The sequence below is a fragment of the Zalophus californianus genome, chromosome 9, assembly GCF_009762305.2.
Source record: "Zalophus californianus isolate mZalCal1 chromosome 9, mZalCal1.pri.v2, whole genome shotgun sequence".
NCBI lineage: Eukaryota > Metazoa > Chordata > Mammalia > Carnivora > Otariidae > Zalophus > Zalophus californianus.
In genome coordinates this window covers 5,876,309-5,893,682 of record NC_045603.1, presented here as the reverse complement: position 1 = coordinate 5,893,682, position 17,374 = coordinate 5,876,309, and the positions used below count along the sequence as shown (strand labels likewise).

The following is a 17,374-nucleotide window of genomic DNA, read 5'->3' as shown; positions in this document are numbered from 1 at the left end:
ATTGGAGGAAATGGTTGGTTGGTAGAGAAATACCGGCTTGATCATTCAAGAGTTAGGAAAGCAAGATTTTCTTGCTGGTGTGCTGCTGCTTCTTTTTTTCTACCAACGTGGAGAAATGTATTCGGATATGAAATAAGCCTGTGGGTTTTTTTTTAAATGTCATTTCCATGCTGGACCTCATTCCAAAACAGGAATAGTCAACAGCCAGAACATCCTGGCTAGCACAGAAATGAAATATTCTATCCCCGTGTGCACACAAACTTCTGAAATGTCTGGAAGATCCCACCATTTCCCTGTCCACACCTTCCCCCGCCTGCCTCCTGCACCTGGACTCAGCACAGACTTTATCGGAAGTTCTGTGTCTGGTTTGGTTTGGAGATTGGGATCACCACTTAGAGAGGGTGTGGAAACTGCCCTGTCCCACTGCTGCTGTTTTTACTGAGCTGCCTCTGCTTGTGGGGTGTCTCCTTACCTGGTCTCTCGCATCATCCTCACAGCTAGTCCTTCTCAGTCTTCAGGTGCATGAGAAGCCCCTGGAGGGGGAATCTGGTTCAAGTCCAGATCCCAATTCGGCAGGTCTGGGATGGGCTGGAGATTTTACATTTCTTACAAGCTTCCAGGTGGTGAGCAGTAGCCCTAGACCAGTGCTGTCCAGTCCAGTAGCCACCTGCCTCATGAGGGTATCGAGCACTTAAAAATGTGGCTAATGTGACCGAGAAGCTGAATTTTGTGTTTTATTTCATTGTAATTAATTTAATTAATTTGAAATTAAAGAGCTACAGGGGGTTAATTGCTCTTGTACAGAATGACACAGCTAAACAACCCCTTGAGCTGTCTGCTGTTAATGTCTCTGCAGATGAAGAAACTGAGCTCAGGCTGGTGAAGAGCTTGCCCAGTATTATACAGTAAATAAAAGTGGAATCAGGATTCTAACCCAAGGTCTATGCTCTTTCTTAAATTTTTATTATTTTTTAATACCTAAGGTGATTTTTTTTAAATGTGGGAATACATTTAATGTGGGATACACAGGGAACTTCCCCTGTGTATCAGAAAATCCTAGCTTCTTCGATTAGCAAATCCCTCCTTTTCAAGACTGTTTTGATGTTCATGACCAGGAGCAACACTTTATGGTATCAGGGCCAACCAAACAAAGTCATATGTAAGTTGCTGACAGGATGGGAGAATTTGTCCAACACCCTACGTTTCATATCCTTTCATATCCGAAAAACACGTTTTGCTACAAAGTTTCCAAGTCTCAGGAGCTTAACAACAATAATGACTTCCTCTGGTTGGCGCTTTACAGTTTAAAGGCAGTTTACAGTTTAAAGGTGCTTCTCCCTTGCAACAGGCAGCCTGGGCTCTTTGTAATGTTGTCCCCAATTTACAGATGAGGAGACTAAGGTCCAGTGCAGGGATGTGGTTTCTTGGAGGTCACCCAGGTCCTGGCTTTCAGATGTCACCTTTTCAGAGAGACCTTCCCTGGATTGGTCAGCTCCCCCGCCCTGATGCTTCCTGTCCAGCTCACCCAGCTTTATTTGTTCCATATCCATGATCCCCACCTGACCTGGTATGTAATTGTTTATTCCTTTATTGCCAATATCCCACAAATTTCTACTTTTCCAAGGTAGGGATCTTGTTGGTCTCATGCATGTTTGCACTTCAGCACCACGGACAGCACCAGCCCCCCCCCCCCCCTTAGGCACTCTTATTTATTATTTATAAATTAAATCAAATTCCTTACATGAAAGAGGAGCCACTGGGAAGGATGCTGCCTTTGGAGCAGCAGGTGGACTCCCTCCCCAGCCCTGCCTGGCCACATGCTAAGGCTGCTGGGCAGCCTCGAGATAATCATTACTCTTGTGCCTCAGTGTATTCATCTACAAGTGAGGTACCAAGTGGGGTAATACACTTTCTTTGTGGAGCTGTTGTGAGGATTGCATAAGATATGGCAGTTGGGATCCTGCTTAACTAAGCACGTGGGTCTGGAGAGACTGGCCTCAGTTTTCTCATCTATAAAAGGGGTCTAATATTGACAGAGCTCAGTGAGGCAAAGGGTGATCTGGGCTCAGTATGGGACCTGGCAAGGGATAAAAATATAATAAATTCAGCTACTGTTTCTGTTGTGGATGTTTTATGAATGCATCTGAAGTGCCCACCACAAAGTAGATGCTAAAGCTGATGGCAGCTTTAATTATTATTATTAATATCCAAAGATGCTTTCCTTTTTTTTTACAGTTATTTAAAAGTTAGGATTTAGTTCTTTGAAATTTGTTTTAAAAAGAAAGCAGATTTTTTTAAGCGTATAGGTTTGTTTTTTTGAATTCTCTTAAGAAGAAGACGAATTTCACACCTTTCCGCGTGTGCACGATGCAAATGAAGATCTGAGACTCAGTGAAGGCCGTTCGGAGCTAATTCTGGGCTGGTTTGACAGCCACGACACTGAAGGGGAAGCATTGAGCTGACAAACCGGGACTTTCTTGGGTAATGTCCCAACCTCTCATAATAGTCACTTTCCAGACTACCGTTTGTCATATTGGAGTTCTAAAGAATTTTTCGTTCATTGATCCAACTGTGTCCCCTCCCCCTTAGCACTCTTCATTGGTTCCCTGCTGTGTCCTGGATGAAGTCCAGACCTTTGCCTGATAGCTGGGTCCCCTGTGGGTGTGATCCCAACTGTCCCTCCCAGGCCTGCTTCCACCCCCCCTTCACCGGCCCTGGGCTTCTAAGCAATTGCCAGATACCTAGCAGGTGGATTTTCCCACCTTCAGGCCTTTGCTTGTGTGTGGTGCTCCTCCTACGATGCCCTTCCCTACCTCGTCTGCCTGGGGAGCTGCTATTATCCCTGATACCTATTTCTATGATTATGTCTCTCATCCACCATTTCAGAGCCCCTCCCTTACTCCCAGTCAGGGAAAGGAAAGCTTAGTGCTGTATGGTTCCGTAGGACTTGGTATCACCCCCACTACAGATCCCAAACTGCTTGCCTGTGTCTTTCCCACACTAGAGGGCAGGAGAAGGGGCTGTGTGGGGACCACTCTGTGCCCAGTTCCCAGCACTTATTAGGGCCTTAAAAGGGTTGTGGACTAAAGGAATGGGTAAATAGAGGGGCAAGATGATTTTACTTTAGCATATCTTAACATCCAAAATGTCTTTTTAGCTTTAAAGTGGTGGGTTTTACAAAGAAGTATTTAAAAAATAAGAATCCGCAGTCTTAATCATTTTGGAGTACTTATTTCAGTGGCTACTGCAAAGAACATCGCTTTGGGCTGTATTTTCTCCTCTTCAAAAGAGTTGTTTGTAGCCAGAAGGCACCTGTGAAACCTTTTGGAAAAATATTCAGTAGCACAAGGGCTAGGTGTCTGACCCTGTAACCCTGCCTTTCATCCAGGGCTGTCAAACCCTAAGAGAAATCCATGCTGGGAGTTTTCTGGGAAGGTAGAAGCAGGTGTGGACTTCCTGTCCTGAAGCTTCTCATCTGGGACTTTTTGATGCGGGGTCAGGGGGGTGATGGTGGTGAGGGGGCCGAGGCTCTAGATGGCCACTTACTCCCTTTCCACCTCGAAACCATGATGATCTGTGAAGTTCTAAAATTGTTTGCCTCCACAATTAGGATGATTGGCCTCCAGGGTTCTGAGATTCTAAAGACAGCATTTCTAGGATTCTAAGGTCCCAGGAACCTACGGTTCTACCAGCTCACAATTCTAGTTGTCTGGGATTCAGGTCCTTGGTTTTCTTCTGAGATTTAAAAAAAAATTTAAATTGTGGTAAAATATACATAGCATTTATCATTTTAACTTTTTGTAAAATGTACATTTCAATGGCATCAAGCACATTCACAGTGTTGTGTGACCATTGGTTTCATCTTGTAAAACCAAAGCTCCATACCTATTAAGCTATAAATCCCCATATCCTCTCCCCCCAGCTTCAGGCAACCACCATCCTACTTCTTGTCTCAATGAATTCAATTAATCTAAGGACCTCATATAAGTAGAATTGTACAGTATTAGTTCTTTGGTGACTGGCTTATTTCACTGAGCATATCTTCATGGTGCACGCATGTGTCAGAATGAATGTCCTTCCTTTTTTAAGGCTGAATAATATTCCATTGTATGGATGTACCGCATTGTGTTTATCTGGTCTTCTGTCGATGGATGCTTGAGTTGCTTCCACCTTTTGGCTATTGTGAATAATGCTGCTATGAACATGGGTGTACAGATATCTCTTTGAGACCCTGCTTTCAGTTCTTTGGGGCATATACCCAGAAGTGGAATTGTTGGGTTGTATGCTAGTTCTATGTTTAATTTTTCAAGGAATTGCCATACTGTTTTCCATAGCGGCTGTTCTATTTGACATTTCCACCAACAGCGCAAAAGCGTTCCCATTTCTCCACATCCTTGCCAACACTTGTTGTTTTCTGGGTTTTTGATAATAGCCATTCTAATAGGTGTGAGGTGGTATCTTGCTGTGTTTTGATTTGCATTTCCCTGATGATGAGTAATGTTTGAACATCTTATGTGCTCGTTGGCTATTTGTATGTCTTCCTTGGAGAAGCGTTTATTCAACTCCTTTGCCTACGTTTTTCTTGTTGAATTGCAAGTTTTTATATGTTCTTATGATATTAACCCCATATCAGAAATACAGTTTGCAAGTATTTTTCTCCATTTTCACTCGGTTGGTAGTGTCCTTTGATACACAGAAGACTTTAATTTAGAAATTTTTTTTCTCTTGTTGCCTGCACTTTTGGAATCATATTTAAGAAGTCAATTGCCAAATCTAATGTCATGAAGTTTTGCCCCTATGTGTTCTTTTAAGAATTTTGTAGTTTTAGCTCTTACTTTTAGGTCTTTGTTCATTTTGAGTTAATTTTTGTATGTGGTGTATGGTAATGGTTCAACTTCATTCTTTTGGATGCAGATAGTCGGTTTTCCCAGAACCCCATGTTAGGAAGATTATCCTTTCCCCCATTGAGTGGTCTTGGCACCCTTGTTAAAAATCATTTGACCATACAATTTTGGCTCAAGTCATGATCTCACGGTCGTGAGATCAAGCCCTACGGTCATGAGATCAAGCCCTGTGTCAGGTTCCATGCTGGGTGTGGAGCCTGCTTAAGGTTTTCTCTCTCCCTCTGCCGCTCCCCCTCCTCTCTCTCCCTTAAAAAAAAAAGGGAAAAGAAAATAATTTGACCATATATGTGAAGATTTGTTTCTGGGCTCTCTATTCTATTCCATTGATCAGCATCTGTATTTAGACCATACCATACTGTTTAATCACCATAGTTTTTTAGTTAGTTTTGAAATAGGAAAGTGTTTGACCTTCAACTTTGTGTTTCTTTTTTGAGATTATTTTGGCTATTTAGGGTCCCTTGAGATTCCATATGAGTTTTGGCATGGGTTTTCTGCAAGAAACATCATTGGAGTTTTGGTAGGGATTGCACTGAATCTGGAGATGGCTTTGGGTAGTACTGATATCTTAACAATATGAATCCTTCCAATCCATGAACATAGGATGTCTTTTCATTTGGTGTCTTCTTTAATCTATTTCAGCAAATGTTTTGTAGTTTTCAGCATGCAAATTTTTTGCCTCTTTGGTTAAATTTATTCCTAAGTATTCTGTCCTTTTTGATGCTGTTGCAATTGGCATTATTTTTAGATTGATTATGATTATTAGTATATAGAAACACAACTGAGTTTTTTTGCACATTGTTTTTTATCCTGTATCTTTGTGAATTCATTTAATTTGTTCTAAGATCTATAGAACTTTTAAAAATGGCCTTCATAGGCTGTTTACAGGGGCTTTAAGATCTTCTCCAAAGTATTATGTTATTTAAAATAAAATCATTCAGAGCTCCTCATAACAAGAGAGATCGTGTAAGGACTTAAATATATGGCAACAGTCTTTTTTTTGGAGGAATGTTTAGTAAAAAAAAAAACCTCTGGCACCTGTCATATGTGTTGGTTGTGACAGAGAAGGGGAAGTTCTGGGCTTCAACTCAGAGAGGTCTGGGTTCAGACTCCCACTTCCCTGCTTATCAATTGTGTAGTTGTGTAACCTCACTGAGCCCCAGTTTCTATCTATATCTTTCAAACATGCTGCCCATTTTGTGAGACTGTTATTTTGAGAGTTAGAAATAGGGCATGAGGGAGCGTGTCTCAGACTCTCAGCAGGTGACACCTGTGATGTCATTAATGGCTGCCTGACCTGCCCAGGTGAGGAGCTGCTTGGCCAGATCACCTGTCTTTGAACCTGGCTGCCAGAGTAATCCCAGCACTTAGATGCTCAGAATATCGGAGAAATCAACCAGTTAAAGTTTTCTGCCTGTTTTATCTTTCAATCTATCTTAACTGGGCCTTGGTTTGATTTGGGTCTAGGTTTTGAGCAATGGGCAGAGCAAGTGAGAGGTCAGGCTACCCTGGAGAGAATTAGGAAGTGGGCAAGGAATGCCTGGCCTCCTGTTGCCTTCTTACTTAATTAAAGTTTTATCTGCATTAAAGTAATACGTATACATAGTCACAACGTGCTAGGAGGCTTCTGATGAAACCAGCAGTCCCCCCCCATCCCCCTCCTCAGTCCCCATTCCCATTGTCCATGTAATCCTGGTAGCTTTTATTACCAGCGTGTCTCTAAGTAACAAACTTCTATGACTGTCTTTTATTTTTCAATTTTAGATGTTACTCTTTAATTTCTTACAATTAAAAATGAAGATTTAGAGACTTAACCTCTCCACCCATGTACGCACATCTCTTCTCCTGTCCTTTTAATATTGTTCTAAGACAGTTTTAGGTTAAATATTCGTTGTGCAACTTGTTGTTTTTTCTAAAGTAGTCAATTGTTTTGTGTGCTTTCTTGTTTTTCTTTGTACGCATTGTGGTTCATTCCTGTGTCCTGCAGAGGTTTTTGTTTTTGTTTTATTTTTAAGATTTTATTTATTAGAGAGAGAGAGAATGAGTGGAGGGGAGAGGCAGAGGGAGAGGGAGAAGCAGGCTCTCTGCTGAGCAGGGAGCCCGATGTGGGGCTCGATCCCAGGACCCTGAGATCGTGACCTGAGCTGAAGGCAGATGCTTAACCGACTGAGCCACCCAGGTGCCCCCTGCAGAGCTCTAAATGCCCCCCCGCAGTGTGATGAGCCCCTGCTAAGCCATCTTCTGGCTCCTTTTTCCCATTTTCCCTTGAACCTCTGGCCCCTGGCCCAGTCTGGACTCTTGAGCCTGCGTACTGCCATCATCCCAGAGTCTCCGCCTTTCTTCCGTCCTGGAGCCCCAGATTCCAGCACCCCGTGGCTTCCTTCTTCTTGGTTTACTCCCTCGTTTTGGTGGAACACACCCTCCAGTAGCCTTCTGAGAAAGAATGCAGTAGACATAAATGTTTGGCAAAGTTGCATGTCAGAAAAAGTGCTCATTCTGTCCTCAGTCTTGACTGATAGCTCGCCTAGCTCTAGAATTCCAGGCAGCACATGATTTTCCCTCAGGATTTGGAAGGCATTGCTCCAAAACCGTTCTTGTCACTTCTGGTATAGCCAGTGAGAACCCCACTCTTGTTTGCATACCTCATCTTTAGTGTAGGAGCTGTCTTGTGTCTGGGCAGTGTGCCTTGGGTGTGAGCCTTTTTTCATTCATTTTTCTGGGTACTTGGGCAACGTTTTTAATGGCGCAAACTTTGTCCTTTAATCCTGGGACATTTTCTCATATTCTTATATTTTTAAAAATTTCCCTCTTCTCTTTTATCTGTGACATCTCTTTCCACAACTCATACAACTGAGTTTTGTATCTTTTCTCGCTTGGTACTCATGTCATCGTCTTTTTGTTCCAGTCTCTGGGAGATTTTCTCGACTTTATCTTCCCACTCTTAAACCAAATTTTTAAAATGCTGCTAAGATTTTATTTCTTTTGTGAAGAGCACCCTGCTAGAATTTCATGGGTGCAATATCTTCTGTTATCTCACTGAGGGTGTTAATTATATATTAAGTTATTTCTCCTGCATCAGTCCCATTTTCTCCAATTTCCTTTCTTCTGCTTGTTTTGGTCTCTGAGTCCGCGTTCAGCCTGGAGGTTTTCCTCTGAGGCCTGATGATCCTGTGTGTTTGTGCATTTGAAAGCTGTGTGTGTGCAGGGAGGGGAGCAGCTTGCCATCACGGGGACCTGGCCATCTCTCTGGGAGAACCCCCTATGTCTGTGTCTGTAGGTTTTCCCTCCTGGCCCTGTCTTTCTCCCCAGAAATGGGGTCCCCGTTTGCAAGCCTGGCTCCCAGGATTTGCGAGCTGAGTGGGGAAGTGGCCTGGGGTCTCGAAAGTCACCATGTTTATGCTTTCACTGTATCTTCCTCTTGTTCAGTCCCCACATTGCTGCCCATCCTCCCTTGGGTCTGATGGTCCCTAAATGGGGTTCTTTGGAGCTGTTATTTTCCCTTGAAATTAAACCCCCTTCTTCTGTGGAGACTAGGCAGGGAGGGCCTGGTTTCCTGAATGGCTGTGATGGGGGAGGGGTCCAGACCCACCTGCTCCTACAGGTTCTAGGTCAGACCACACACCTGGGTCTGCATCTCTGAGCCAACCGGGCCTCTGGCCACAGCTGGGTTTGCTTCCAGTGGCCCCCTCCCCCAACCTTTCCCTTCCCCTCCCCCAACCCTCTCCCAAGGCTTTGCTTTCAGTTTTTTCTGCTCAGCCAAGCCAGTCCACTCATCCATCCCTCCAACTCCCAAACCTTTGTCCTTGGAGGGTCATGCCTTCTTGATTGCTTTACTGTTGATTGCATGGGCTGTTAGCAACAAGTAGAGGAACGTGGGCATTCAGATGCCATTCTTGTGAAAGTACCCTTTTGGCCCCACTGTCTTACCCTATGACACCCCCGCCGGGGAGCCCCCACCCCAGCATTACTCACACACCTGCCTGGAAGGTCTCAGAGAGCTGAAAAAGGGCTCTCAGAAGGTCAAGTCTTGCACATCACCTCCTCATGGAACGCAAGGGGGTAGGTAACACGGCTCGCAACTTCTGGAGGCCGTCACCTGCCAGGCTGGTCTGCGTCTTCATGATCATCAGTCCCATTCATGGTAACTAGCTTCACCTTCCAGGACGTCCTTAGAGGATCGGCTGGGAGACCTTCGGTGAGTCATTGACCCCTCTAACCCTCATCATCTGTACCTTGTGGACTCAGTGAATGTGTGTGATGACCTACCTTTGCCCAGCCCTGTGCCTGGCACGGAAGAGGGCTTGGGCAGGTCCCGGAAGGGTGCCCACGCTGGTAGGGGAAGCAAGAAAAAGCGCTGGCTGGGCAGGGCTGGGAGCCCTGATCGGGTGAGGGAGGGTGTTCATAGCAGGCATCTTGGAGGAAGCGACACTTGGGCTGACTGTGTAGGGTGAGCGGAATTGGAGTGGCCCCAGAAAGAAGGGCAGAGAGGGGTCCCAGGGTGGATGCAACAGCAGGAGCAAAAGGCAGGAGGCCTTTAGCCGCCGAGGGACGCCTGGACAGGGCAGGGCAGGGATGGGCGTGTTGTGCAAGGTGAGGTCAGAGCACCAACAGGGGCCTGGCCCGGAGGGGGTGCCATAGCCTCAAGTGCTGAATGTGACCAACTTGGCCCCCACCTGAGGCCCCAGGGCCTTTCCTGAACACCTTTGCCCTGGCATGTTCTTCCAGGCTGTGGCTTCTGGGGAGGTTCATACTAAATCTTTCTGGCTGCATTTGGCCTTCTTTTTGGGAGGCAGGACGCAGAGACTCTGGTTGTCCCTTTCAGCCTAAAGTCACTGTGCTCGGCGGTAGCAGTTGGAACAAGCTTTTAAAGATGATTAGGACTGAATGTTCCTGTTTTTAAAACATTTCCCAGGAAAAACAAATGTTTGAAAGTTAAACATTTTGGCTATTAGGATAGAACAGAAGAAAAATTGCATTTGCCTCTTAAATATGGGCAGCAGTACTGAGTTGGGAATCCAGAGCCCTCCCACGCCGGACAGCGGGCCGGGGGGGGAGGGCAAGGCCCGCTTGCAGGTCGGTGCGGGGTCTGCCGTCCTAGGATGGGTCCTTCCCACCCTGGGGTCTCCACACCCAACTCTGGGTAGGCTGACCTGCCAGCAGCACCCCAGGCAGGTGGTCCGACCTCCCTAGCCCCCTTTTTCATCTTTATCTTCCTGGCTAACATGTCTGGATTGCATTATAGAACACACATTTGGTCTTCTTAACAGCCCTGGAAGGCGCCAATAATGGCTGGCATCCAGGTTGTATCAGTATGCCTGTAATTTTCCATATTCTGATGCTCTGACATCTTGGGGCCTTGCTGGGCCTGGAGGCACTGCCGGTCCCAGGGTTAACCCATTCTAGAGAGAGTAAAAGGAGGACCCGCCTTTGAGCATGCCTTTTGTTATACAAACCGACCAACCCAGAGCCCCTGCCTCCATCAACCACCCTCCCCTTTATAGGCTCTCTGGCTCTCAGCCCCTACCCGGGGCCCCCAGTCACCCCAGAGCCAGGCACCTGACAGGTAGGGGCAGCCCCCGGGCCCCTGAGCCAGCCAGAATGGTCTAGCCTAGCCAGTCCTAAACTTGCTTCTTGTCCCTTGGAAACCACAGCAAAGGCTCTGGTCCAGGTTTCTTCTTCACTCCCTCTGCCTCCTGACCTGCCCTGCCTTCCCTGTGTGGCCGGTATGGCCCTGAATGCCGCCTGTGTCTAGGGATCTGTGAGTATAAACTTCCTTATCTGTGACAGTCATTTCCATGTTGGCATGTCTTACTTATCATATATACCTGATTAAAACAAACCCCAAGGTAAGTACAACACAGACGCTTTACAATCTGCCTAGTGTGCTTCTTGCAAGAACCCTAACTTCTTCTTATAGATGAAGACGCTGAGGCTCAGAGAAGTGAGAGTTTTCACCCCCAGCCAATCAGCCAGTAGGTGGAAATCGGATTCAGGCTTCTTCTTCTTCTTCTTTTTTTTTTTTTTTTAAAGATTTTATTTATTTATTTGACAGAGAGAGACAGCGAGAGAGGGAACACAAGCAGAGGGGGTGGGAGAGGGAGAAGCAGGCCCCCCGCGGAGCAGGGAGCCCGATGCGGGGCTTGATCCCAGGACCTTGGGATCACGACCTGAACAGAAGACTCTGCTTAACAACTGAGCCACCCAGGCACCCCTCAGGCGCCCCTCGGATTCAGTCTTTTTGGGCTCCATGGCGAACCCGTCCACTACATTGCTTCTTACCTGGCAGGTGGGGAAAATCTAGAAGCATTGCATGTAAAATGCAAATGGCCTATATGACACTGCCTAGCACCAGGAAATATTCACAGCAGGGCAGCAGAAAACAAATTTTGCAGGCATAGCCCCTGAGCGTGTTCCTGTCTTCCTGTCGCTGGGCTCTGGCCACTGACCCAGGCCTGTGTCTTCAGACCTCTCCTGCCTGTTCCGGCTTCGGGCAGAATTCCCCATCTCCCTGCACTGCTGGCCCACGCCCTCTGTGTGTGCTTGGCTGTGCATCGCCGGCATTAAGGCGTCCGAGCTGTGTCGGGACCCGCTGGGGGCTCAAAGCTGAGTCGTGGAGCCTGCTCCGTCCCAGTGTTATTCTAGATTGTGCACCATACCAAGAAGCCTGCTAATAATGTGAGTCTCCCAGACACTGGCAAGTGTTTAAACACAGAACTGTCAAAGATGTACTCAAAATGCAATCAGAGATCCTTACGCTGTCTCTTTATTCCATCCCCCTCTGCTGTGTTCTGTGAGATAGGAATGGGCGGAAAAAGCCATAAGTGGGCATTTTCCTGATTGTCGTTGCATTTAGAGAACACTAAAACTCTGCCGGGCTCAATGCACTGCTCCGGGAATGGCATAGATTACCGAGAAGCGTGCGCGTATCTTGTTGAATTTAACAGATTACACAGTTTGGGGGCAGCACTTTCTGTTCAACGGGACGGGTAAGTGTTAGCGAAGAAGAATTGTAACCTTTTGGAAGGAGATTAATCTTGGAAGTGCAAGTAGCAGAGGTTTTTTTTTTTTTCTGTCCCTCTGTGAGCCCCGAACGCCGTGCACACTTGCTGCCGTGTGGCATCCGTATGTGGATGCGTATCTATTAGGATGTATACGGCAAATGGAAAGTTATAACAATATGGTCATCCTCTACTGCTCAGCTGATTCGTACCTAATCGTCTTTTTACCACCAACAAATCCATGGCTACAAATGCCAGGAACCCAGATAATCTGGCCGAGAAGAAAGGAAGTATTTGGGGAAGATGGTCTGAACGTTGTCGTGCAGATTACAAAGGTAGGACAACGCCCAGCGGTTCTGGAAGCAGGGCTGGTTTCCACGAGGACTTGGGGCTTCTCAGAGATCAGGTTGGGAGATCAGCCACCTGGCCCAGGATCTAACCAGCCTGTCCAGTCCATGATCGGCTCCTCTCATCTGTCCTCGTATCTTTCTGGTCCACAGCTCATCAGGCATGTCCCGCGAGAGGCTGGGGTGGCCAATGTCCAGCACTCCAGAGGCAGGAAGCAGGGGTTCACGTCCCGGCTCTCCGCCGTCTTGCTGTGTGACCTCAGGCGGTGCCCGTCCCCTCTCTGAGCTCCAGTTTCCTCCTTTGTCCCCTCTGTGATGTGGACTGGAACCTCCGTGTGTCACTTCTGGGACTGAACTCACGACTGAGTCTTGTTCATCAAGGTGTCCCTGATGGTGTCTCTCTAGGGTCCGGAACAGGACTCATGCTCCATCCGAGCTTGTGGACAGCTGACCAGGGTGGGGGTGGTATGACAGCGGGGCCCAGCCTCCGGGAAAAAAGCAAGTTTCTGGCTTGACGGGCTTTGGGGACAGGCTGACTGGATTACTTGCTTCTGAGGGGCCGATGAGGGGAGGTGGGTAAGAAAAAGCATTAGGACCCATCTCTCCCCTCTGTTAGCTTCACCCACCTGCAGAACACTCCCTCTCCTGGGGTTCAAGCCCTTCTGGCACTTTGTCAGGCAGGTGCTCCCGCCCCTGCAGGCCAGCCCTCTTCCCTGCGGACGGGAAGGACAGAGACAACAGCATTAATTCCGTCTGTGTGCTGAAGAGTTTGTGTTCATCTCATCTATTTTACCCATACAGCCGCTTCCAGTTAATGAGTCACTGAGGACCCCAAACACTCCCCACCTTCACAGCCTAGATAGAGGCGGGGGAGGCAGAAGCCAAGCAAGAAAGCCTGTGCTGACTGGTCAGTGGGCATTTTATCCACAGTCAGGTTGGTAAGAGCTGCAGGGTCATGGGAGCACCTGGAGGCTAAGGCAGCCTTAGGCAGTAACAACAGAGGTAGCAGTCCTAGAATAGAGGAGGGGACTTCTCTACACCATTCCACGATGGTCAGGCCATTCCAGAGCTTTAGTTCTGGCTCCCCCACTCCCACCTGGGTGAGAGCAGGTCCGATTGGAGAAGATTCAGAGATGGACGTTCAGGGTTGTGGGGGAGGGACATGGGTCTGAAAACATGACCTGCTGGGGCAGTTGGAGAAAAAGTTTGGAGGAAAGGTGAGAGCACCCAGGGGTCGGGGGTTGGCTGGTATAAAGAAGACAGGCAGAGTTATCTCAGGGTGGGTGGGCTGATAAATGTATTCATCCATCTCTCACCATCCGTCTGTTCGTCCGTAATCTGTCCGTCTCTGTCCGTCCATCCTCCATCCCTCCACCCACCCACACACTCACTGGGAGGCAGTGGGCTTGAAGGTTTGGGGTGCCAGTTCTGGATGAGTTTGATGAGGCCAAGCCCCAAGGTCTGTCAAGTGTCCAGTGCCATCTGCAGTTATCACTTTGTTCGTGACTTGTGTAAACTCAGGCAACCTCTCTGAGCCTTGCTTTCCCAGACGGAAAATGGGGATAGTTACACTTCAGTGTCTGTGACGGTCGTGCACAGCTGGGGAGTTGCCAGGTCCAGGTGGCCAGACACATACGTCTGTGGCTAGACCTCGAGCTCAGAGGGGCGTGGTGCTGGACCATTGATGTGTGTGCCAGTGGACGTGCCCCCTGCCTCCAAGCCGTGGCACCCACTCTGCAGGGAGAGCCCAGACAGTATTTGAGGGTATCAGGCAGCAAGTTGCGGCTCCTGTCCCCACCTGGCTTTGTATACAGGAGCCTTGACCCCCCATCCACTCTTCCCTGGGAGGGAAGAAGCCTCGGTTCCCTCCTCTGGGGACGGGGGAGGAACAGGGGAGAGCTGACAGCTTCGTGCTCACTCCCCAGTCCCCGGTAGTCCAGAGCTACAGAAATAAATGAAACTGTACAGTTGGAGTCATTTGCTAATTAGTTTAAGTAACACCCCCAGTCGGAGACAGGACATAAATACATGAGCAGGGCTCCCGCAGCCAGGGCGGTGCTCAGAGTGGGATGGATGGGAGACTTGAAGTCGAAACGTAGAGTCAGATCTGCAAGGCGGTGGGCAGAGGCCACCGCTCGTCCTCCGATTGCCGTGTGGGAAGGGGCTCAGCGAGAGCCCCCGGCTGACTCCGTGGCCTGGCGGCCTTGAAGGAGTTGGAGTCGCTGACCCAGGGATGTGGGATCACCTGGACCCATGTCCAGTGACCCCTCCCCTGCTCACCGCTTTGTGGGACCTGGACAGATTCCTGACCCGAGAGCCTCATTTTCCCCAGCTGCACAGCGTATCTCAGAAAGTTCCTTGCGGATTGCAGGGGCCAGGCTTTACCGAGGGTGGCTGGCCCAACGATGGGGTCCAGGAGATGGTGGTCTTCTCTGGGGTGTCCTCCACCACCCTCCCCCAGATGCTCAGGCCCCCGCAGACCTCCTCCCTCCCCGCGGGCAGCCGGAGCAGGGCCACCGAGGGGTTCTCTGCTCCATGTCACCCTGTGTTGCTGTCGGCGGCTTCATTTGCCAGATTTTTGCTGGGACCTGCCAGGGATGGGACGAGCGAAGCAAACACATCGGGTCTTGCGCCCCTGCAGCTCTCCGGCTCGGCTTGGGGAGCAAACAGATACTCTGCACCCCTCAGCTGGGCCCAGCAGGGTGGGCTGTGATGCAAGTAGGAGGGTGGGCACAGTGGGGAGGCAGAGGGCCTGGAGAGCGCCCCCCCCACCTGACTGGCAGCACCGAGGGGCAGGGGCCTGCCAGGAGTGGGCAGTTCCTCAAAATGAGTGACGTGGGCGGGGTGTGTGTAGTAGGGACAGGTGGGGACTGGGGCAGACGGACATTGGCTTCCGGTCTAACGGAGGCACAGATACTCAGCACTTGACTGGGCCAGGAGCATGAAATTTAAAATTGATTGATTGATTTTTAGAAAACAAAGGATGGCATTTTATTGGGACTTTTTTGCATTTTTTATGTTGGCAACCAGATTCAAATAGAAAAGTTGTGCCAAACGAAATGTGCCTCTGGGCACGTCTGGCCTGCAAACGGAGTCCCGGGGAAGCTGACACTGTGAATACCAAGTGCTGCTTGTCTCTGTTCAGTGTCTTCTGAAACCCCGGAGCGGTTTGGAGGGGTGGGTGTTCTTCTTCCTGCTTTATAGGTGGGGAAACCAAGGCACACAGCTGGTGAGTGGCAGAGCTGGGTCTGGGACCCAGGCCATAGAGCCTGACGTTGTCTCGGGGCTCCCAGAGTAGATAAACGCCAAGGAAGAGAAAACCCTCTTTTCTCAAACTTATGAAGGACTCTGGGGCGGCGGGAGAGGCAGTGATGAGCAAGATTATGGTTTTCTGCCAGTTTTTGGGCAAACTTCTGTCTTGCTCCCTTCCCTGCTCCGTGGCCAGGCTGGGACTCAGGTGACCCTCAGGCAGCAGTTTGCCATGGCCACAGAGCTCAAGACCAGACAGGATGTGTAGGTCCTGGTCTCAGGGGTGAGGCAGGGGTGTGAAGAAATAAGATTCTAACTACGTTCTGGACTCTTCTGTTCCGTTGCAATTAGAACATGATAGTTGTAGTTACAGTGCCCCAAACATCGTTGTATTATTGTTTATCATTCTCATGATTGATTGTTTGCCACAAGGCTCGCCCTGCCCCTTCCCGGAGCTCACACAGGGCTGGGAAAAGCACACTGCTTCCTAGAACGCCTATCGGGAGCCGAGTCTGACCACACGTCTGTCCCATCCAATCCGATATTGTGGGCGTCAGTTCTCAGTGAGGCAAACGGTCCTTAGAAGTTGGGCCATTTCTGGAATTGGGTTCCTGACAGAGCACTCACAGGGCAGAGGATACAGAGTTTCACGAAGGCCCTGCTCTTCCTGAGGAGTGGGGGCAGAGAGGTCCTTAGCTCCCAGGAAGGGGCATTCCCCAGGCACACCCTCCGTGGTCAGGGGAAACTGAAGCTCAGAGAGGTTGAGTGACTTGCTCATTTGAGAGGTGACAGAGCTGGGATTGGACCTGAAGCCAGCGGGCTCCCGAACTGAGCACTGCAGCTGTGTGTGCTCTTGTGGGGGTCATGGCCACCCGGGGTCAGAGAAGAAGCGCTGTGAGGGGTGGATCTCCAGCAGCCAGGCGGTCTCTTGCTCTTCCTTCTCCATTTGCCGGGAGCCAGGAGGTTGAGGCCCCTTGGGAGGGTTCCCCGACATGTCACCAGGCCCCCCCCCCCCCAGACAGAAGGCTGGAGGGTCCAGGAGAAGGACTTGGGCCTCCAGGTTGGCTCACCTTCAGCATGACATTTTCATCCAAATCGGGGCCCACAGGTACTATCATGACTTTTTCTCCAGGCCCGGGGAGCCCAGCAACTAAGGCAGGTGGGCGATGGGGAGGCAGAGACCCGAGCCTGGGGTCAGGCTGGTTTCTGGGGGGCAGTGGGGGCCAAGGGTGGGGGTGGTGGTTTACTGAGTCCGAGGGGCCGTGGTAGTGGGAGGGGGAGCGGCTGTGCCGGAACCCGGCCCACAGCCATGTCAGGCGGGAGGCAGCACCCACACCTGCTCAGGGCATCTGCAAGGTGGGGTCCCAGAGGAAGAAAGGGCAGGAAGTAAGGTGTGGAAGAATGGCCCGGGGCTCTGCACAGAGCCAAGCTGGAAGGACCTGTTACTGGTTCAGCATATGGTCTGCATAGACAGCTTTGTTTGGATTGCATTTGGCTTGGACAGTCAGGGTTGGCCCTTCCCCGAGTGTGGGGTCTCCAGAGGTTTCACACAGGCTCTGCAAGGAACTTGCGCTTCCTGGTGGAGGGTGGTGGCTCCCGAGTCAGGCCCCCCCGTGGTGAGTGGCCTGGGACAGCGAGGCTGGGGGGCCAGGCCTGGAGGTCCGGGGTGGGGTCTCCTTTCAGGGGAAAAGTGGCTCAGACAGAGGAACCCGAGGCGGGTAAGTCCTGAGGATGAGGCCAGGGGCCCTCCTGCTGGTCTGGGTCTGGTGGCTTGTCACCTACCTGCCACCGGAGCACGGGGGATGGGGCCACCTGCCGTTGCCTCTGATCCCAGGGCATGCATGGGGGACCGAGCAGCGGGGGCTGCTCCGCTGGGGAT

At 49.7% G+C, this 17,374-nt stretch overlaps 1 protein-coding gene across 2 annotated transcripts in view; it reads left to right on the top strand.

The window, feature by feature from the left end:
• The window catches only part of MPPED1 (metallophosphoesterase domain containing 1), a 77,957-nt gene that overhangs the window by 31,735 nt on the left and 28,848 nt on the right, over positions 1–17,374 (top strand). The gene's annotated exons all lie outside the window — the stretch shown is intronic.